Source organism: Chiloscyllium punctatum, unplaced genomic scaffold (genome assembly GCF_047496795.1).
Source record: "Chiloscyllium punctatum isolate Juve2018m unplaced genomic scaffold, sChiPun1.3 scaffold_82, whole genome shotgun sequence".
Lineage (NCBI taxonomy): Eukaryota > Metazoa > Chordata > Chondrichthyes > Orectolobiformes > Hemiscylliidae > Chiloscyllium > Chiloscyllium punctatum.
The window spans coordinates 1,105,409-1,131,217 of NW_027309816.1; the positions used below are offsets into that span (position 1 = coordinate 1,105,409).

General features: G+C 68.6%; 1 protein-coding gene across 1 annotated transcript in view; it reads right to left on the reverse strand.

Annotated features, from left to right (window-relative positions):
* The window catches only part of LOC140471420 (uncharacterized), a 201,180-nt gene that overhangs the window by 123,689 nt on the left and 51,682 nt on the right, over nt 1-25,809 (reverse strand). The window lies entirely within an intron of this gene.

Consider the following 25,809-nt stretch of genomic DNA (forward strand, 5'->3'; position numbering starts at 1 on the left):
AGGGGGGACACACACGCACACAGCGAGGGGGGAACACATGCACACACGGCGAAGGAGGGACACGCTAACGCACACAGCGAGGGGGGACTCACGCACACAGCGAGGGGGGACTCACGCACACAGCGAGGGGGGGACACACGCACACAATGATGGGGGGGGACACACGCACAAAAAGCGAAGCAGGGACATGCTCACGCACACACCGAAGGGGGGACTCACGCACACAGCGAGGGGGGGGGCTCACGCACACAGCGAGGGGAGGGGACTCACGCACACAGCGAGGGGAGGGGACTCACGCACACAGCAAGGGGGGGAACACACACACGCAGCGAAGGAGGGACTCGGTCACGCACACAGCGAGGGGGGGGACTCACGCACACAGCGAGGGGGGGCTCACGCACACAGCGATGGGGGGGTCACGCACACAGCGGGGGGGCTCACGCACACAGCGGGGGGGACTCACGCACACAGCGAGGGGGGACTCACGCACACAGCGAGGGGGGGAATCACGCACACAGCGAGGGGGGGGACACACGCACACAGCGAGGGGGGGGACTCGCACACAGCGAGGGGGGTACTCACGCACACAGCGAGGGGGGGGACTCGCAAACAGCGAGGGGGGGACACGCACGCACACAGCGAGGAGAGGGGACACATGCACACAGCGAGTGGGGGGACACACGCACACAGCGAGGGGGGGACTCACGCACACAGCGAGGGGGGGGGCTCACGCACACAGCGAGGGGGGGGACTCACGCACACAGCGAGGGGGGGGACTCACGCACACAGCGAGGGGGGGGACTCACGCACACAGCGAGGGGGGGACTCACGCACACACAGTGAAGGAGGGACACGCTCACGCACACAGAGAGGGGGGGACACGCTCACACACAGCGATGGGGGGACACGCTCACACACAGCGAAGGAGGGACACGCTCGTACACAGCGAGGGGGGGTACACATGCACACAGCGAGGGGGGGACTAAAGCACACAGCGAGGGGGGGTACACATGCACACAGCGAGGGGGGGACTAAAGCACACAGCGAGGGGGGACTCACGCACACGGTGAGGGGGGTCTCACGCACACACAACGAAGGAGGGACACACGCACACAGCGAGGGGGGGTCACACGCACACAGCGAGGGGGGACACACGCACGCACACAGCGAGGGGGGGGACACACGCACACAGCGAGGGGGGGACACACGCACAAAGCGAGTGGGGGACACACGCACACAGTGAGGGAGGGACACACGCACACAGCGAGGGAGGGACACGCTCACACACAGCGAGGGGGGGACACGCTCACGCACACAGCGAGGGGGGGACACGCACACAGCGAGGGGGGACTCACGCACACAGCGAGGGGGGACTCACGCACACAGCGAGGGGGGACTCACGCACGCACAGAGCGAGGGGGGGACACACGCACACAGCGAGGCGGGGGACACCCGCACACACAGCGAAGGAGGGACACGCTCACGCACACAGCGAGGGGGGGACACGCACGCATACAGCGAGGGGGGATCACGCACACAGCGAGGGGGGGGACTCACGCACACAGCGAGGGGGGGACTCACGCACACAGCGAGGGGGGGGACTCACGCACACAGCGAGGGGGGGTGACTCACGCACACAGCGAGGGGGGGACTCACGCACACAGCGAGGGGGGGGACACACGCACACAGCGAGGGGGGGGACACACGCACACAGCGAGGGGGGGACACGCACACAGCGAGGGGGGGACACGCACTCAGCGACGGGGGGACTCACGCACACAGCGAGGGAGGGACACGCACACACACAGCGAGGGGGGGGACACACACACACAGCGAGGGGGGGACACGCACACAGCGAGGGTGGGGACTCACGCACACACAGCAAAGGAGGGACACGCTCACGCACACACCGAGGGGGGGGACACATGCACAAAGCGACGGGGGGACTCACGCACACAGCGAGTGGGGGACACACGCACACAGCGAGGGAGGGACACACGCACACAGCGAGGGGGGGACTCACGCACACAGCGAGGGGGGGACTCACGCACACAGCGAGGGGGGGACTCACGCACACACAGCAAAGGAGGGACACGCTCACGCACACAGCGAGGGGGGGACACACGCACACAGCGAGGGTGGGGACACACGCACACACAGCGAAGGAGGGACACACTCACGCACACAGCGAGGGGGGGACACGCACACAGCGAGGGGGGACTCACGCACACAGCGAGGGGGGACTCACGCACACAGCGAGGGGGGGACACGCTCACGCACACACAGCGAAGGAGGGACACACTCACGCACACAGCGAGGGGGGGACACACGCACACACAGCGAAGGAGGGACACGCTCACGCACACAACGAGGGGGGGACACACGCACACAGCGACGGGGGGGCTCACGCACACAGCGAGGGGGGTACACACGCACACAGCGAGGGGGGGACACACGCACACAGCGAGGGAGGGACACACGCACACAGCGAGGGGGGGAACACACGCACACAGCGAAGCGGGCACTCACGCACACAGCGAGGGGGGGGTGCTCACGCACACAGCGAGGGGGGGACACGCACGCACACAGCGAGGGGGGGACACACGCACACAGCGAGGGGGGGACTCATCACGCACACAGCGACGGGGGGGGGACACACGCACACAGCGAGGGGGACACATGCACACAGCGAGGGGGGGACACACGCACACAACGAGGGGGGGACTCACGCACACAGCGAGGGGGGGACTCACGCACACAGCGAGGGGGGACTCACGCACACAGCGAGGGGGGGAACACACACACACAGCGAAGGAGGGACACGCTCACGCACACAGCGGGGGGGCTCACGCACACAGTGAGGGGGGGGACTCACGCACACAGCGAGGTGGGCTCACGCACACAGCGAGGGGGGGACTCACGCACACAGTGAGGGGGGACTCACGCACACAGCGATAGGGGTTCTCACGCACACAGCGAGGGGGGGGACACACGCACACAGCGAGGGGGGACACATGCACGCACACAGCGAGGTGGGACACACGCACACAGCTGGGGGGGGACTCACGCACACAGCGAGGGGGGGGCTCACGCACACAGCGAGGGGGGGGCTCACGCACACAGCGAGGGGGGGGCTCACGCACACAGCGAGGGGGGGCTCACGCACACAGCGAGGGGGGGACTTACGCACACAGCGGGGGGGTGACTCACGCACACAGCGAGGGGGGGACTTACGCACACAGCGGGGGGGTGACTCACGCACACAGCGAGGGGGGGACACACGCACACAGTGAGGGGGGGACACACGCACACAGCGAGGGGGGGACTCACGCACACAGCGAGGGGGGGGACTCACGCACACAGCGAGGGGGGGGACTCACGCACACAGCGAGGGGGGGGACTCATGCACACAGCGAGGGGGGGGACTCACGCACACAGCGAGGGGGGGGACTCATGCACACAGCGAGGGGGGGGACTCACGCATACAGCGAGGTGGGGGACTCACGCACACAGCGAGGGGGGGAACTCACGCACACAGCGAGGGGGGGTACACACTCACACAGCGAGGGGTGTCACACACACACAGCGAAGTAGGAACACGCTCACGCACACAGCGAGGGGGGAACTCACGTACACAGCAAGGGGGGGGGACACGCACGCACACAGTGAGGGGGGGACAACGCACACAGCGATGGGGGGACACACGCACATAATGATGGGGGGGGACACACGCACACACAGCAAAGGAGGGACACGCTCACGCACACAGCGAGGGGGGGACTCACGCACACAGCGAGGGGGGGGGACTCACGCACACAGCGAGGGGGGGGGCTCACGCACACAGCGAGGGGGGGACTCACGCACACAGCGAGGGGAGGGGACTCACGCACACAGCGAGGGGGGACTCACGCACACAGCGAGGGGGGGCTCACGCACACAGCGAGGGGGGGGTCACGTACACAGCGGGGGGGCTCACGCACACAGCGAGGGGGGGGACTCACGCACACAGCGAGGGGGGCTCACGCACACAGCGAGGGGGGCTCACGCACACAGCGAGGGGGGGACTCACGCACACAGCGAGGGGGGGACTTACGCACACAGCTGGGGGGGGACTCACGCACACAGCGGGGGGGCTCACGCACACAGCGAGGGGGGGACACACGCACACAGCGAGGGGGGGACTCACGCACACAGCGACGGGGGGGGGACACACGCACACAGCGAGGGGGGACACATGCACACAGCGAGGGGGGGACACACGCACACAGCGAGGGGGGGACTCACGCACACAGCGAGGGGGGGGACTCACGCACACAGCGAGGGGGGGACTCACGCACACAGCGAGGGGGGACTCACGCACACAGCGAGGGGGGGACTCACGCACACAGCGAGGGGGGGACTCACGCACACAGCGAGGGGGGGGACTCACGCACACAGCGGGGGGGACTCACGCACACAGCGAGGGGGGACTCACGCACACAGCGAGGGGGGGCTCACGCACACAGCGAGGGGGGGTCACGTACACAGCGGGGGGGCTCACGCACACAGCGAGGGGGGGGACTCACGCACACAGCGAGGGGGGGTCACGCACACAGCGAGGGGGGGACTCACGCACACAGCGAGGGGGGGACTTACGCACACAGCTGGGGGGGGACTCACGCACACAGCGGGGGGGCTCACGCACACAGCGAGGGGGGACTCACGCACACAGCGAGGGGGGACTCACGCACACAGCGAGGGGGGGAATCACGCACACAGCTGGGGGGGGAATCACGCACACAGTGAGGGGGGACTCACGCACACAGCGATGGGGGGGTCTCACGCACACAGCGAGGGGGGGGACACACGCACACAGCGAGGGGGGTCTCACGCACACAGCGAAGGAGGGACACGCTCACGCACACAGCGAGGGGGGAACACGCACACAGCGAGGGGGGTCTCACGCACACAGCGAAGGAGGGACACGCTCACGCACACAGCGAGGGGGGAACACGCACACAGCGAGGGGGGGTCTCACGCACACAGCGATGGAGAGACACACACGCACACAGCGAGGGGGGGACACGCACGCACACAGCGAGGGGGGGACACGCACGCACACAGCGAGGGGGGGACTCACGCACACAGCGACGGGGGGGGGGACACACGCACACAGCGAGGGGGGACACATGCACACAGCGAGGGGGGGACACACGCACACAGCGAGGGGGGGACTCACGCACACAGCGAGGGGGGGGACTCACGCACACAGCGAGGGGGGGACTCACGCACACAGCGAGGGGGGACTCACGCACACAGCGAGGGGGGGACACACGCACACAGTGAGGGGGGGACTCACGCACACAGCGAGGGGGGGACTCACGCACACAGTGAGGGGGGGACTCACGCACACAGCGAGGGGGGGACACACGCACACAGCGAGGGGGGACTCACGCACACAGCGAGGGGGGGACACACGCACACACAGTGAAGGAGGGACACGCTCACGCACACAACGAGGGGGGGACACAAGCACACAGCAAGGTGGGGCACACGCACACAGCGAGGGGGGGGCTCACGCACACAGCGAGGATGGGGGACTCACGCACACAGCGAGGGGGGGACTCGCACACAGCGAGGGGGACACACACGCACACAGCGAGGGGGGGACACAGGCACACAGCGAGGGGGGGACACACGCACACAGCGAGGGGGGGACACACGCACACACAGCGAAGGAGGGACACACTCACGCACACAGCGAGCGGGGACACACGCACACAGCGAGGTGGGCGACTCACGCACACAGCGAGGGGGGCGACCCACGCACACAGCGAGGGGGGGGACTCACGCACACAGCGAGGGGGGGGCTCACGCACACAGCGAGGGGGGGGGACTCACGCACACAGGGAGGGGGCGGACTCACGCACACAGCGAGGGGGGTGACTCACGCACACAGCGAGGGGGGGACACGCTCGCACACAGCGAGGGGGACACACACACACAGCGAAGGAGGGACACGCTCACGCACACAACGAGGGGGGGACACACGCACACAGCGAGGTAGGGCACACGCACACAGCGAGGGGGGGGCTCACGCACACAGCGAGGATGGGGGCTCACGCACACAGCGAGGGGGTACACACGCACTCAGCGAGGGGGGGGACACACAAACACAGTGAGGGGGGGGACACACGCACACAGCGAGGGAGGCGACTCACGCACACAGCGAGGGGGGCGACTCACGCACACAGCGAGGGGGGGGCTCACGCACACAGCGAGGGGGGGGCTCACGCACACAGCGAGGGTGGGGACTCACGCACACAGCGAGGGGGGGGACTCACGCACACAGCGAGGGGGGGACACGCTCGCACACAGCGAGGGGGACACACACACACAGCGAAGGAGGGACACACTCACGCACATAGCGAGGGGGGGACACACGCACACAGCGAGGGGGGGTCTCACGCACACACAGCGAAGGAGGGACATGCTCACGCACACAGCGAGGGGGGGACACACGCACACAGCGTGGGGGAACACACGCACACACCGAGGGGGACACACACGCACACACCGAGGGGGGGGACACACGCATACACAGCGAAGGAGGGACACGCTCACGCACACAGCGAGGGGGGGGACTCACGCACACAGGGAGGGGGGGGACTCACGCTCACAGCGAGGGGGGGGCTCACGCACACAGCGAGGGTGGGGGCTCACGCACACAGCAGGGGGGGGACTCACGCACACAGCGAGGGTGGGGGCTCACGCAAACAGCGAGGGTGGGGGCTCACGCACACAGCGAAGGGGGGAACTCACGCACACAGTGAGGGTTGGACTCATGCACACAGCGTGGGGGGGACTCACGACACAGCGAGGGGGGGTCTCACGCACACACAGCGAAGGAGGGACATGCTCACGCACACAGCGAGGGGGGGACACAAGCACGCACACAGCGAGGGGGGACTCACGCACACAGCGAGGGGGGGACACACGCGCACACAGTGAAGGAGGGACACGCTCACGCACACAGCGAGGGGGGGACACACGCACACACAGCGAAGGAGGGACACGCTCACGCACACAACGAGGGGGGGACACACGCACACAGCGAGGTGGGGCACACGCACACAGCGAGGGGGGGGCTCACGCACACAGCGAGAATGGGGGCTCACGCACACAGCGAGGGGGGTACACACGCACACAGCGAGGGGGGGGACTCGCACACAGCGAGGAGGGTCTCACGCACACAGCGAAGGAGGGACACGCTCACGCACACAGCGAAGGAGGGACACGCTCACAGACAGCGAAGGAGGGACACGCTCACGCACACAGCGAGGGGGGGACACGCACGCACACAGCGAGGGGGGGACACGCACGCACACAGCGAGGGGGGGATACACGCACACTGCGAGGGGGGGACTTACGCACACAGCTGGGGGGGGACTCACGCACACAGCGGGGGGGCTCACGCACACAGCGAGGGGGGACTCACGCACACAGCGAGGGGGGACTCACGCACACAGCGAGGGGGGACTCACGCACACAGCGAGGGGGGGAACCACGCACACAGCTGGGGGGGGAATCACGCACACAGTGAGGGGGGACTCACGCACACAGCGAGGGGGGACTCACGCACACAGCGAGGGGGGGAACCACGCACACAGCTGGGGGGGGAATCACGCACACAGTGAGGGGGGACTCACGCACACAGCGATGGGGGCTCTCACGCACACAGCGAGGGGGGGGACACGCACACAGCGAAGGAGGGACACGCTCACGCACACAGCGAGGGGGGAACACGCACACAGCGAGGGGGGTCTCACGCACACAGCGAAGGAGGGACACGCTCACGCACACAGCGAGGGGGGAACACGCACACAGCGAGGGGGGGTCTCACGCACACAGCGATGGAGGGACACACACGCACGCAACGAGGGGGGGACACGCACGCACACAGCGAGAGGGGGACACACGCACACAGCGAGGGGGGGACACACGCACACAGCGAGGGGGGGACTCACGCACACAGCGACGGGGGGGGACACATGCACACAGCGAGGGGGGACACATGCACACAGCGAGGGGGGGACACACGCACACAGCGAGGGGGGGACTCACGCACACAGCGAGGGGGGGACTCGCACACAGCGAGGGGGGACTCACGCACACAGCGAGGGGGGGACTCACGCACACAGCGAGGGGGGGACTCACGCACACAGCGAGGGGGGGACTCACGCACACAGCGAGGGGGGGAACACACACACACAGCGAAGGAGGGACACGCTCACGCACACAGCGGGGGGGCTCACGCACACAGTGAGGGGGGGGACTCACGCACACAGCGAGGTGGGCTCACGCACACAGCGAGGGGGGGACTCACGCACACAGTGAGGGGGGACTCACGCACACAGCGATAGGGGTTCTCACGCACACAGCGAGGGGGGGGACACACGCACACAGCGAGGGGGGACACATGCACGCACACAGCGAGGTGGGACACACGCACACAGCTGGGGGGGGACTCACGCACACAGCGAGGGGGGGGCTCACGCACACAGCGAGGGGGGGGCTCACGCACACAGCGAGGGGGGGGCTCACGCACACAGCGAGGGGGGGCTCACGCACACAGCGAGGGGGGGACTTACGCACACAGCGGGGGGGGGACTCACGCACACAGCGAGGGGGGGACACACGCACACAGTGAGGGGGGGACACACGCACACAGCGAGGGGGGGACTCACGCACACAGCGAGGGGGGGGACTCACGCACACAGCGAGGGGGGGGACTCACGCACACAGCGAGGGGGGGGACTCATGCACACAGCGAGGGGGGGGACTCACGCACACAGCGAGGGGGGGGACTCATGCACACAGCGAGGGGGGGGACTCACGCATACAGCGAGGTGGGGGACTCACGCACACAGCGAGGGGGGGAACTCACGCACACAGCGAGGGGGGGTACACACTCACACAGCGAGGGGGGTCACACACACACAGCGAAGTAGGAACACGCTCACGCACACAGCGAGGGGGGAACTCACGTACACAGCAAGGGGGGGGGACACGCACGCACACAGTGAGGGGGGGACAACGCACACAGCGATGGGGGGACACACGCACATAATGATGGGGGGGGACACACGCACACACAGCAAAGGAGGGACACGCTCACGCACACAGCGAGGGGGGGACTCACGCACACAGCGAGGGGGGGGGACTCACGCACACAGCGAGGGGGGGGGCTCACGCACACAGCGAGGGGGGGACTCACGCACACAGCGAGGGGAGGGGACTCACGCACACAGCGAGGGGGGACTCACGCACACAGCGAGGGGGGGCTCACGCACACAGCGAGGGGGGGGTCACGTACACAGCGGGGGGGCTCACGCACACAGCGAGGGGGGGGACTCACGCACACAGCGAGGGGGGCTCACGCACACAGCGAGGGGGGCTCACGCACACAGCGAGGGGGGGACTCACGCACACAGCGAGGGGGGGACTTACGCACACAGCTGGGGGGGGACTCACGCACACAGCGGGGGGGCTCACGCACACAGCGAGGGGGGGACACACGCACACAGCGAGGGGGGGACTCACGCACACAGCGACGGGGGGGGGACACACGCACACAGCGAGGGGGGACACATGCACACAGCGAGGGGGGGACACACGCACACAGCGAGGGGGGGACTCGCACACAGCGAGGGGGGGGACTCACGCACACAGCGAGGGGGGGACTCACGCACACAGCGAGGGGGGACTCACGCACACAGCGAGGGGGGGACTCACGCACACAGCGAGGGGGGGACTCACGCACACAGCGAGGGGGGGGACTCACGCACACAGCGGGGGGGGACTCACGCACACAGCGAGGGGGGACTCACGCACACAGCGAGGGGGGGCTCACGCACACAGCGAGGGGGGGTCACGTACACAGCGGGGGGGCTCACGCACACAGCGAGGGGGGGGACTCACGCACACAGCGAGGGGGGCTCACGCACACAGCGAGGGGGGGACTCACGCACACAGCGAGGGGGGGACTTACGCACACAGCTGGGGGGGGACTCACGCACACAGCGGGGGGGCTCACGCACACAGCGAGGGGGGACTCACGCACACAGCGAGGGGGGACTCACGCACACAGCGAGGGGGGGAATCACGCACACAGCTGGGGGGGGGAATCACGCACACAGTGAGGGGGGACTCACGCACACAGCGATGGGGGGGTCTCACGCACACAGCGAGGGGGGGACACACGCACACAGCGAGGGGGGTCTCACGCACACAGCGAAGGAGGGACACGCTCACGCACACAGCGAGGGGGGAACACGCACACAGCGAGGGGGGTCTCACGCACACAGCGAAGGAGGGACACGCTCACGCACACAGCGAGGGGGGAACACGCACACAGCGAGGGGGGGTCTCACGCACACAGCGATGGAGAGACACACACGCACACAGCGAGGGGGGGACACGCACGCACACAGCGAGGGGGGGACACGCACGCACACAGCGAGGGGGGGACTCACGCACACAGCGACGGGGGGGGGGGACACACGCACACAGCGAGGGGGGACACATGCACACAGCGAGGGGGGGACACACGCACACAGCGAGGGGGGGACTCACGCACACAGCGAGGGGGGGGACTCACGCACACAGCGAGGGGGGGACTCACGCACACAGCGAGGGGGGACTCACGCACACAGCGAGGGGGGGACACACGCACACAGTGAGGGGGGGACTCACGCACACAGCGAGGGGGGGACTCACGCACACAGTGAGGGGGGGACTCACGCACACAGCGAGGGGGGGACACACGCACACAGCGAGGGGGGACTCACGCACACAGCGAGGGGGACACACACGCACACACAGTGAAGGAGGGACACGCTCACGCACACAACGAGGGGGGGACACACGCACACAGCAAGGTGGGGCACACGCACACAGCGAGGGGGGGGCTCACGCACACAGCGAGGATGGGGGACTCACGCACACAGCGAGGGGGGGACTCGCACACAGCGAGGGGGACACACACGCACACAGCGAGGGGGGGACACAGGCACACAGCGAGGGGGGGACACACGCACACAGCGAGGGGGGGACACACGCACACACAGCGAAGGAGGGACACACTCACGCACACAGCGAGCGGGGACACACGCACACAGCGAGGTGGGCGACTCACGCACACAGCGAGGGGGGGACACACGCACACAGCGAGGGGGGGGACTCACGCACACAGCGAGGGGGGGGCTCACGCACACAGCGAGGGGGGGGACTCACGCACACAGGGAGGGGGCGGACTCACGCACACAGCGAGGGGGGTGACTCACGCACACAGCGAGGGGGGGACACGCTCGCACACAGCGAGGGGGACACACACACACAGCGAAGGAGGGACACGCTCACGCACACAACGAGGGGGGGACACACGCACACAGCGAGGTAGGGCACACGCACACAGCGAGGGGGGGGCTCACGCACACAGCGAGGATGGGGGCTCACGCACACAGCGAGGGGGTACACACGCACTCAGCGAGGGGGGGGACACACAAACACAGTGAGGGGGGGGACACACGCACACAGCGAGGGAGGCGACTCACGCACACAGCGAGGGGGGGGACTCACGCACACAGCGAGGGGGGGGGCTCACGCACACAGCGAGGGGGGGGCTCACGCACACAGCGAGGGTGGGGACTCACGCACACAGCGAGGGGGGGGACTCACGCACACAGCGAGGGGGGGACACGCTCGCACACAGCGAGGGGGACACACACACACAGCGAAGGAGGGACACACTCACGCACATAGCGAGGGGGGGACACACGCACACAGCGAGGGGGGGTCTCACGCACACACAGCGAAGGAGGGACATGCTCACGCACACAGCGAGGGGGGGACACACGCACACACCGAGGGGGACACACACGCACACACCGAGGGGGGGGACACACGCATACACAGCGAAGGAGGGACACGCTCACGCACACAGCGAGGGGGGGGACTCACGCACACAGGGAGGGGGGGGACTCACGCTCACAGCGAGGGGGGGGCTCACGCACACAGCGAGGGTGGGGGCTCACGCACACAGCAGGGGGGGGACTCACGCACACAGCGAGGGTGGGGGCTCACGCAAACAGCGAGGGTGGGGGCTCACGCACACAGCGAAGGGGGGAACTCACGCACACAGTGAGGGTTGGACTCATGCACACAGCGTGGGGGGGACTCACGACACAGCGAGGGGGGGTCTCACGCACACACAGCGAAGGAGGGACATGCTCACGCACACAGCGAGGGGGGGACACAAGCAAGCACACAGCGAGGGGGGGACACACGCACACAGCGAGGGGGGGACACACGCACACAGCGTGGGGGAACACACGCACACACCGAGGGGGACACACACGCACACACCGAGGGGGGGGACACACGCATACACAGCGAAGGAGGGACACGCTCACGCACACAACGAGGGGGGGACACACGCACACAGCGAGGGGGGGGACTCACGCACACAGCGAGGGGGGGACTCACGCACACAGCGAGGGGGGACTCACGCACACAGCGAGGGGGGGACACACGCACACAGCGAGGGGGGGACACAAGCACGCACACAGCGAGGGGGGGACACACGCACACAGCGAGGGGGGACACACGCACACACCGAGGGGGGGACACACGCACACACCGAGGGGGGGACACATGCATACACAGCGAAGGAGGGACACGCTCACGCACACAGCGAGGGGGGGGACTCACGCACACAGGGAGGGGGGGGACTCACGCACACAGCGAGGGGGGGGCTCACGCACACAGCGAGGGTGGGGGCTCACGCACACAGCAGGGGGGGGGCTCACGCACACAGCAGGGGGGGGACTCACGCACACAGCGAGGGTGGGGGCACACGCAAACAGCGAGGGTGGGGGCTCACGCACACAGCGAGGGGGGAACTCACGCACACAGTGAGGGTTGGACTCATGCACACAGCGTGGGGGGGACTCACGACACAGCGAGGGGGGGTCTCACGCACACACAGCGAAGGAGGGACATGCTCACGCACACAGCGAGGGGGGGACACAAGCACGCACACAGCGAGGGGGGGACACACGCACACAGCGAGGGGGGACTCACGCACACAGCGAGGGGGGACTCACGCACACAGCGAGGGGGGGACACACGCGCACACAGTGAAGGAGGGACACGCTCACGCACACAGCGAGGGGGGGACACACGCACACACAGCGAAGGAGGGACACGCTCACGCACACAACGAGGGGGGGACACACGCACACAGCGAGGTGGGGCACACGCACACAGCGAGGGGGGGGCTCACGCACACAGCGAGAATGGGGGCTCACGCACACAGCGAGGGGGGTACACACGCACACAGCGAGGGGGGGGACTCGCACACAGCGAGGAGGGTCTCACGCACACAGCGAAGGAGGGACACGCTCACGCACACAGCGAAGGAGGGACACGCTCACAGACAGCGAAGGAGGGACACGCTCACGCACACAGCGAGGGGGGGACACGCACGCACACAGCGAGGGGGGGACACGCACGCACACAGCGAGGGGGGGATACACGCACACAGCGAGGGGGGGATACACGCACACAGCGAGGGGGGGACACGCACGCACACAGCGAGGGGGGGACACGCACGCACACAGCGAGGGGGGGATACACGCACACAGCGAGGGGGGGACTTACGCACACAGCTGGGGGGGGACTCACGCACACAGCGGGGGGGCTCACGCACACAGCGAGGGGGGACTCACGCACACAGCGAGGGGGGACTCACGCACACAGCGAGGGGGGGAACCACGCACACAGCTGGGGGGGGAATCACGCACACAGTGAGGGGGGACTCACGCACACAGCGAGGGGGGACTCACGCACACAGCGAGGGGGGGAACCACGCACACAGCTGGGGGGGGAATCACGCACACAGTGAGGGGGGACTCACGCACACAGCGATGGGGGTTCTCACGCACACAGCGAGGGGGGGGACACACGCACACAGCGAAGGAGGGACACGCTCACGCACACAGCGAGGGGGGAACACGCACACAGCGAGGGGGGTCTCACGCACACAGCGAAGGAGGGACACGCTCACGCACACAGCGAGGGGGGAACACGCACACAGCGAGGGGGGGTCTCACGCACACAGCGATGGAGGGACACACACGCACACAACGAGGGGGGGACACGCACGCACACAGCGAGAGGGGGACACACGCACACAGCGAGGGGGGGACACACGCACACAGCGAGGGGGGGACTCACGCACACAGCGACGGGGGGGGACACACGCACACAGCGAGGGGGGACACATGCACACAGCGAGGGGGGGACACACGCACACAGCGAGGGGGGGACTCACGCACACAGCGAGGGGGGGACTCGCACACAGCGAGGGGGGACTCACGCACACAGCGAGGGGGGGACTCACGCACACAGCGAGGGGGGGACTCACGCACACAGCGAGGGGGGGACTCACGCACACAGTGAGGGGGGGACTCACGCACACAGCGAGGGGGGGACACACGCACACAGCGAGGGGGGACTCACGCACACAGCGAGGGGGGGACACACGCACACACAGTGAAGGAGGGACACGCTCACGCACACAACGAGGGGGGGACACACGCACACAGCAAGGCGGGGCACACGCACACAGCGAGGGGGGGGCTCACGCACACAGCGAGGATGGGGGACTCACGCACACAGCGAGGGGGGGACTCACGCACACAGCGAGGGGGGGACTCACGCACACAGCGAGGGGGGGACTCACGCACACAGTGAGGGGGGGGACTCACGCACACAGCGAGGGGGGGACTCACGCACACAGTGAGGGGGGGACTCACGCACACAGCGAGGGGGTGACACACGCACACAGCGAGGGGGGACTCACGCACACAGCGAGGGGGGGACACACGCACACACAGTGAAGGAGGGACACGCTCACGCACACAACGAGGGGGGGACACACGCACACAGCAAGGTGGGGCACACGCACACAGCGAGGGGGGGGCTCACGCACACAGCGAGGATGGGGGACTCACGCACACAGCGAGGGGGGGACTCGCACACAGCGAGGGGGACACACACGCACACAGCGAGGGGGACACACACGCACACAGCGAGGGGGGGACACACGTACACAGCGAGGGGGGGACACACGCACACACAGCGAAGGAGGGACACACTCACGCACATAGCGAGGGGGGGACACACGCACACAGCGAGGGGGGGGACTCACGCACACAGCGAGGGGGGGACACGCTCGCACACAGCGAGGGGGACACACACACACAGCGAAGGAGGGACACGCTCACGCACACAACGAGGGGGGGACACACGCACACAGCGAGGTAGGGCACACGCACACAGCGAGGGGGGGGCTCACGCACACAGCGAGGATGGGGGCTCACGCACACAGCGAGGGGGTACACACGCACTCAGCGAGGGGGGGGACACACAAACACAGTGAGGGGGGGGACACACACAGCGAGGGATGCGACTCACGCACACAGCGAGGGGGGGGACTCACGCACACAGCGAGGGGGGGGGCTTACGCACACAGCGAGGGGGGGGGCTCACGCACACAGCGAGGGTGGGGACTCACGCACACAGCGAGGGGGCCGACTCACGCACACAGCGAGGGGGGGACACGCTCGCACACAGCGAGGGGGACACACACACACAGCGAAGGAGGGACACACTCACGCACATAGCGAGGGGGGGACACACGCACACAGCGAGGGGGGGTCTCACGCACACACAGCGAAGGAGGGACATGCTCACGCACACAGCGACGGGGGGACACACGCACACAGCGTGGGGGAACACACGCACACACCGAGGGGGACACACACGCACACACCGAGGGGGGGGACACACGCATACACAGCGAAGGAGGGACACGCTCACGCACACAGCGAGGGGGGGGACACACTCACGCACACAGCGAGCGGGGACACACGCACACAGCGAGGGGGGACTCACGCACACAGCGAGGGGGGGACACACGCACACACCGAGGGGGGGACACACGCACACACCGAGGGGGGGACACATGCATACACAGCGAAGGAGGGACACACTCACGCACACAGCGAGGGGGGGGACTCACGCACACAGGGAGGGGGTGGACTCACGCACATAGCGAGGGGGGGGCTCACGCACACAGCGAGGGTGGGGGCTCACGCACACAGCGGAGGGGGGACTCACGCACACACCGAGGGTGGGGGCTCACGCACACAGCGAGGGTGGGGGCTCACGCACACACAGCGAAGGAGGGACATGCTCACGCACACAGCGAGGGGGGGACACAAGCACGCACACAGCGAGGGGGGACTCACGCACACAGCGAGGGGGGACTCACGCACACAGCGAGGGGGGGACACACGCGCACACAGTGACGGAGGGACACGCTCACGCACACAGCGAGGGGGGGACACACGCACACACAGCGAAGGAGGGACACGCTCACGCACACAGCGAGGTGGGGCACACGCACACAGCGAGGGGGGGGGCTCACGCACACAGCGAGAATGGGGGCTCACGCACACAGCGAGGGGGGTACACACGCACACAGCGAGGGGGGGGACTCGCACACAGCGAGGGGGGTCTCACGCACACAGCGAAGGAGGGACACGCTCACGCACACAGCGAAGGAGGGACACGCTCACAGACAGCGAAGGAGGGACACGCTCACGCACACAGCGAGGGGGGGACACGCACGCACACAGCGAGGGGGGGATACACGCACACAGCGAGGGGGGGACTTACGCACACAGCTGGGGGGGGACTCACGCACACAGCGGGGGGGCTCACGCACACAGCGAGGGGGGACTCACGCACACAGCGAGGGGGGACTCACGCACACAGCGAGGGGGGGAACCACGCACACAGCTGGGGGGGGAATCACGCACACAGTGAGGGGGGACTCACGCACACAGCGAGGGGGGACTCACGCACACAGCGAGGGGGGGAACCACGCACACAGCTGGGGGGGGAATCACGCACACAGTGAGGGGGGACTCACGCACCACACAGCGAGGGGGGGGACACACGCACACAGCGAAGGAGGGACACGCTCACGCACACAGCGAGGGGGGAACACGCACACAGCGAGGGGGGTCTCACGCACACAGCGAAGGAGGGACACGCTCACGCACACAGTGAGGGGGGAACACGCACACAGCGAGGGGGGGTCTCACGCACACAGCGATGGAGGGACACACACGCACACAACGAGGGGGGGACACGCACGCACACAGCGAGAGGGGGACACACGCACACAGCGAGGGGGGGACACACGCACACAGCGAGGGGGGGACTCACGCACACAGCGACGGGGGGGGACACACGCACACAGCGAGGGGGGACACATGCACACAGCGAGGGGGGGACACACGCACACAGCAAGGGGGGGGACTCACGCACACAGCGAGGGGGGGACTCGCACACAGCGAGGGGGGACTCACGCACACAGCGAGGGGGGGACTCACGCACACAGTGAGGGGGGGACTCACGCACACAGCGAGGGGGGGACTCACGCACACAGTGAGGGGGGGACTCACGCACACAGCGAGGGGGGGACACACGCACACAGCGAGGGGGGACTCACGCACACAGCGAGGGGGGGACACACGCACACACAGTGAAGGAGGGACACGCTCACGCACACAACGAGGGGGGGACACACGCACACAGCAAGGCGGGGCACACGCACACAGCGAGGGGGGGGCTCACGCACACAGCGAGGATGGGGGACTCACGCACACAGCGAGGGGGGGACTCACGCACACAGTGAGGGGGGACTCACGCACACAGCGAGGGGGGGACTCACGCACACAGTGAGGGGGGGGACTCACGCACACAGCGAGGGGGGGACTCACGCACACAGTGAGGGGGGGACTCACGCACACAGCGAGGGGGTGACACACGCACACAGCGAGGGGGGACTCACGCACACAGCGAGGGGGGGACACACGCACACACAGTGAAGGAGGGACACGCTCACGCACACAACGAGGGGGGGACACACGCACACAGCAAGGTGGGGCACACGCACACAGCGAGGGGGGGGCTCACGCACACAGCGAGGATGGGGGACTCACGCACACAGCGAGGGGGGGACTCGCACACAGCGAGGGGGACACACACGCACACAGCGAGGGGGACACACACGCACACAGCGAGGGGGGGACACACGTACACAGCGAAGGAGGGACATGCTCACGCACACAGCGAGGGGGGGGACTCACGCACACAGGGAGGGGGGGGACTCACGCACATAGCGAGGGGGGGGCTCACGCACACAGCGAGGGTGGGGGCTCACACACACAGCGGAGGGGGGACTCACGCACACACCGAGGGTGGGGGCTCACGCACACAGCGAGGGTGGGGGCTCACGCACACACAGCGAAGGAGGGACATGCTCACGCACACAGCGAGGGGGGGACACAAGCACGCACACAGCGAGGGGGGGACACACGCACACAGCGAGGGGGGACTCACGCACACAGCGAGGGGGGACTCACGCACACAGCGAGGGGGGACTCACGCACACAGCGAGGGGGGGACACACGCGCACACAGTGAAGGAGGGACACGCTCACAGCACACAGCGAGGGGGGGACACACGCACACACAGCGAAGGAGGGACACGCTCACGCACACAGCGAGGTGGGGAACACGCACACAGCGAGGGGGGGGGGCTCACGCACACAGCGAGAATGGGGGCTCACGCACACAGCGAGGGGGGTACACACGCACACAGCGGAGGGGGGGGACTCGCACACAGCGAGGAGGGTCTCACGCACACAGCGAAGGAGGGACACGCTCACGCACACAGCGAGGGGGGGTCTCACGCACACAGCGAAGGAGGGGACACGCTCACAGACAGCGAAGGAGGGACACGCTCACGCACACAGCGAGGGGGGGGACACGCACGCACACAGCGAGGGGGGGACACGCACGCACACAGCGAGGGGGGGATACACGCACACAGCGAGGGGGGGACTCAGGCACACAGCGAGGGGGGGACACACGCACACAGAGAGGGGGGGACACATGCACACAGCGAGGGGGGGGACACACGCACACAGCGAGGGTGGGGACTCACGCACACAGCGAGGGGGGCTCACGCACACAGCGAGGGGGGGACTCACGCACACAGCGAGGGGGGCTCACGCACACAGCGAGGGGGGGCTCACGCACACAGCGAGGGGGGACTCACGCACACAGCGAGGGGGGCTCACGCACACAACGGGGGGGGGACTCACGCACACAGCGAGGGGGGCTCACGCACACAGCGAGGGGGGAATCACGCACACAGCGAGGGGGGGAATCACGCACACAGCTGGGGGGGGACTCACGCACACAGTGAGGGGGGACTCACGCACACAGCGATGGGGGGGTCTCACGCACACAGCGAGGGGGGGACACACACGCACACAGCGAGGGGGGGGACTCGCACACAGCGAGGGGGGTCTCACGCACACAGCGAAGGAGGGACACGCTCACGCACACAGCGAGGGGGGGGTCTCACGCACACAGCGAGGGGGGGGACACGCACGCACACAGCGAGGGGGGGTCTCACGCACACAGCGAAGGAGGGACACGCTCACAGACAGCGAAGGAGGGACACGCTCACGCACACAGCGAGGGGGGGACACGCACGCACACAGCGAGGGGGGGGACACGCACGCACACAGCGAGGGGGGGATACACGCACACAGCGAGGGGGGGGACTCACGCACACAGCGAGGGGGGGGGACACACGCACACAGCGAGGGGGGACACAAGCACACAGCGAGGGGGGGACACACGCACACAGCGAGGGTGGGGACTCACGCACACAGCGAGGGTGGGACTCACGCACACAGCGAGGGGGGGAATCACGCACACAGCTGGGGGGGGACTCACGCACACAGTGAGGGGGGTCTCACGCACACAGCGAGGGGGGGGGACACACGCACACAGCGAGGGGGGTCTCACGCACACAGCGAAGGAGGGACACGCTCACGCACACAGCGAGGGGGGGAACACGCACACAGCGAGGGGGGGTCTCACGCACACAGCGAAGGAGGGACACGCTCACGCACACAGCGAGGGGGGGAACACGCACACAGCGAGGGGGAGTCTCACGCACACAGCGATGGAGGGACACACACGCACACAGCGAGGGGGGGGACACGCACGCACACAGCGAGGGGGGGACACACGCACACAGCGAGGGGGGGACTCACGCACACAGCGACGGGGGGGGACACACGCACACAGCGAGGGGGGACACATGCACACAGCGAGGGGGGGACACACGCACACAGCGAGGGGGGGGACTCACGCACACAGCGAGGGGGGGGGACTCACGCACACAGCGAGGGGGGGACTCACGCACACAGTGAGGGGGGACTCACGCACACAGCGAGGGGGGGACTCACGCACACAGCGAGGGGGGGACACACGCACACAGCGAGGGGGGACTCACGCACACAGCGAGGGGGGGACACACGCACACACAGTGAAGGAGGGACACGCTCACGCACACAACGAGGGGGGGACACACGCACACAGCAAGGTGGGGCACACGCACACAGCGAGGGGGGGGCTCACGCACACAGCGAGGATGGGGGACTCACGCACACAGCGAGGGGGGGACTCGCACACAGCGAGGGGGACACACACGCACACAGCGAGGTGGGGGACACACGCACACAGCGAGGGGGGACTCACGCACACAGCGAGGGGGGGGACACACGCACACAGCGAGGGGGGACTCACGCACACAGCGAGGGGGGGGACTCACGCACACAGCGAGGGGGGGGCTCACGCACACAGCGAGGGGGGGGGACTCACGCACACAGCGAGGGGGGGGGACTCACGCACACAGCGAGGGGGGGGACTCACGCACACAGCGAGGAGGGGACACGCTCGCACACAGCGAGGGGGACACACACACACAGCGAAGGAGGGACACGCTCACGCACACAACGAGGGGGGGACACACGCACACAGCAAGGTAGGGCACACGCACACAGCGAGGGGGGGGCTCACGCACACAGCGAGGATGGGGGCTCACGCACACAGTGAGGGGGGGTCTCACGCACACAGCGAGGGGGGAAAACGCACGCACACAGCGAGGGGGGGTCTCACGCACACAGCGAAGGAGGGACACGCTCACAGACAGCGAAGGAGGGACACGCTCACGCACACAGCGAGGGGGGGACACGCAGGCACACAGCGAGGGGGGGATACACGCACACAGCGAGGGGGGCTCACGCACACAGCGGGGGGGGACTCACGCACACAGCGAGGGGGGCTCACGCACACAGCGAGGGGGGAATCACGCACACAGCGAGGGGGGGAATCACGCACACAGCTGGGGGGGGGACTCACGCACACAGTGAGGGGGGACTCACGCACACAGCGATGGGGGGTCTCACGCACACAGCGTGGGGGGGGACACACGCACACAGCGAGGGGGGGGAATCGCACACAGCGAGGGGGGTCTCACGCACACAGCGAAGGAGGGACACGCTCACGCACACAGCGAGGGGGGGTCTCACGCACACAGCGAGGGGGGGACACGCACGCACACAGCGAGGGGGGGTCTCACGCACACAGCGAAGGAGGGACACGCTCACAGACAGCGAAGGAGGGACACGCTCACGCACACAGCGAGGGGGGGACACGCACGCACACAGCGAGGGGGGGGACACGCACGCACACAGCGAAGGGGGGATACACGCACACAGCGAGGGGGGGACTCACGCACACAGCGAGGGGGGGGACACACGCACACAGCGAGGGGGGACACATGCACACAGCGAGGGGGGGGACACACGCACACAGCGAGGGTGGGGACTCACGCACACAGCGAGGGTGGGACTCACGCACACAGCGAGGGTGGGAGTCACGCACACACAGCGAAGGAGGGACACGCTTACAGACAGCGAAGGAGGGACACGCTCACGCACACAGCGAGGGGGGGACACGCACGCACACAGCGAGGGGGGGACACGCACGCACACAGCGAGGGGGGGATACACGCACACAGCGAGGGGGGGACTCACGCACACAGCGAGGGGGGGACACACGCACACAGAGAGGGGGGACACATGCACACAGCGAGGGGGGGACACACGCACACAGCGAGGGTGGGGACTCACGCACACAGCGAGGGGGGCTCACGCACACAGCGAGGGGGGCTCACGCACACAGCGAGGGGGGACTCACGCACACAGCGAGGGGGGCTCACGCACACAGCGAGGGGGGCTCACGCACACAGCGAGGGGGGACTCACGCACACAGCGAGGGGGGCTCACGCACACAACAGGGGGGGACTCACGCACACAGCGAGGGGGGCTCACGCACACAGCGAGGGGGGAATCACGCACACAGCGAGGGGGGGAATCACGCACACAGCTGGGGGGGGACTCACGCACACAGTGAGGGGGGACTCACGCACACAGCGATGGGGGGTCTCACGCACACAGCGAGGGTGGGGACACACGCACACAGCGAGGGGGGGGGACTCGCACACAGCGAGGGGGGACTCACGCACACAGCGAGGGGGGGAACCACGCACACAGCTGGGGGGGGAATCACGCACACAGTGAGGGGGGACTCACGCACACAGCGAGGGGGGACTCACGCACACAGCGAGGGGGGGAACCACGCACACAGCTGGGGGGGGAATCACGCACACAGTGAGGGGGGACTCACGCACACAGCGATGGGGGCTCTCACGCACACAGCGAGGGGGGGGACACACGCACACAGCGAAGGAGGGACACGCTCACGCACACAGCGAGGGGGGAACACGCACACAGCGAGGGGGGTCTCACGCACACAGCGAAGGAGGGACACGCTCACGCACACAGCGAGGGGGGAACACGCACACAGCGAGGGGGGGTCTCACGCACACAGCGATGGAGGGACACACACGCACACAACGAGGGGGGGACACGCACGCACACAGCGAGAGGGGGACACACGCACACAGCGAGGGGGGGACACACGCACACAGCGAGGGGGGGACTCACGCACACAGCGACGGGGGGGGACACACGCACACAGCGAGGGGGGACACATGCACACAGCGAGGGGGGGACACACGCACACAGCGAGGGGGGGACTCACGCACACAGCGAGGGGGGGACTCGCACACAGCGAGGGGCGACTCACGCACACAGCGAGGGGGGGACTCACGCACACAGTGAGGGGGGGACTCACGCACACAGCGAGGGGGGGACTCACGCACACAGTGAGGGGGGGACTCACGCACACAGCGAGGGGGGGACACACGCACACAGCGAGGGGGGACTCACGCACACAGCGAGGGGGGGACACACGCACACACAGTGAAGGAGGGACACGCTCACGCACACAACGAGGGGGGGACACACGCACACAGCAAGGCGGGGCACACGCACACAGCGAGGGGGGGGCTCACGCACACAGCGAGGATGGGGGACTCACGCACACAGCGAGGGGGGGACTCACGCACACAGTGAGGGGGGACTCACGCACACAGCGAGGGGGGGACTCACGCACACAGTGAGGGGGGGGACTCACGCACACAGCGAGGGGGGGACTCACGCACACAGTGAGGGGGGGACTCACGCACACAGCGAGGGGGTGACACACGCACACAGCGAGGGGGGACTCACGCACACAGCGAGGGGGGGACACACGCACACACAGTGAAGGAGGGACACGCTCACGCACACAACGAGGGGGGGACACACGCACACAGCAAGGTGGGGCACACGCACACAGCGAGGGGGGGGCTCACGCACACAGCGAGGATGGGGGACTCACGCACACAGCGAGGGGGGGACTCGCACACAGCGAGGGGGACACACACGCACACAGCGAGGGGGACACACACGCACACAGCGAGGGGGGGACACACGTACACAGCGAAGGAGGGACATGCTCACGCACACAGCGAGGGGGGGGACTCACGCACACAGGGAGGGGGGGGACTCACGCACATAGCGAGGGGGGGGCTCACGCACACAGCGAGGGTGGGGGCTCACACACACAGCGGAGGGGGGACTCACGCACACACCGAGGGTGGGGGCTCACGCACACAGCGAGGGTGGGGGCTCACGCACACACAGCGAAGGAGGGACATGCTCACGCACACAGCGAGGGGGGGACACAAGCACGCACACAGCGAGGGGGGGACACACGCACACAGCGAGGGGGGACTCACGCACACAGCGAGGGGGGACTCACGCACACAGCGAGGGGGGACTCACGCACACAGCGAGGGGGGGACACACGCGCACACAGTGAAGGAGGGACACGCTCACGCACACAGCGAGGGGGGGACACACGCACACACAGCGAAGGAGGGACACGCTCACGCACACAGCGAGGTGGGGAACACGCACACAGCGAGGGGGGGGGCTCACGCACACAGCGAGAATGGGGGCTCACGCACACAGCGAGGGGGGTACACACGCACACAGCGAGGGGGGGGACTCGCACACAGCGAGGAGGGTCTCACGCACACAGCGAAGGAGGGACACGCTCACGCACACAGCGAGGGGGGGTCTCACGCACACAGCGAAGGAGGGACACGCTCACAGACAGCGAAGGAGGGACACGCTCACGCACACAGCGAGGGGGGGACACGCACGCACACAGCGAGGGGGGGACACGCACGCACACAGCGAGGGGGGGATACACGCACACAGCGAGGGGGGGACTCAGGCACACAGCGAGGGGGGGACACACGCACACAGAGAGGGGGGACACATGCACACAGCGAGGGGGGGGACACACGCACACAGCGAGGGTGGGGACTCACGCACACAGCGAGGGGGGCTCACGCACACAGCGAGGGGGGACTCACGCACACAGCGAGGGGGGCTCACGCACACAGCGAGGGGGGCTCACGCACACAGCGAGGGGGGACTCACGCACACAGCGAGGGGGGCTCACGCACACAACGGGGGGGGACTCACGCACACAGCGAGGGGGGCTCACGCACACAGCGAGGGGGGAATCACGCACACAGCGAGGGGGGGAATCACGCACACAGCTGGGGGGGGACTCACGCACACAGTGAGGGGGGACTCACGCACACAGCGATGGGGGGGTCTCACGCACACAGCGAGGGGGGACACACACGCACACAGCGAGGGGGGGGACTCGCACACAGCGAGGGGGGTCTCACGCACACAGCGAAGGAGGGACACGCTCACGCACACAGCGAGGGGGGGTCTCACGCACACAGCGAGGGGGGGACACGCACGCACACAGCGAGGGGGGGTCTCACGCACACAGCGAAGGAGGGACACGCTCACAGACAGCGAAGGAGGGACACGCTCACGCACACAGCGAGGGGGGGACACGCACGCACACAGCGAGGGGGGGGACACGCACGCACACAGCGAGGGGGGGATACACGCACACAGCGAGGGGGGGACTCACGCACACAGCGAGGGGGGGGACACACGCACACAGCGAGGGGGGACACAAGCACACAGCGAGGGGGGGGACACACGCACACAGCGAGGGTGGGGACTCACGCACACAGCGAGGGTGGGACTCACGCACACAGCGAGGGGGGGAATCACGCACACAGCTGGGGGGGGACTCACGCACACAGTGAGGGGGGTCTCACGCACACAGCGAGGGGGGGGACACACGCACACAGCGAGGGGGGTCTCACGCACACAGCGAAGGAGGGACACGCTCACGCACACAGCGAGGGGGGAACACGCACACAGCGAGGGGGGTCTCACGCACACAGCGAAGGAGGGACACGCTCACGCACACAGCGAGG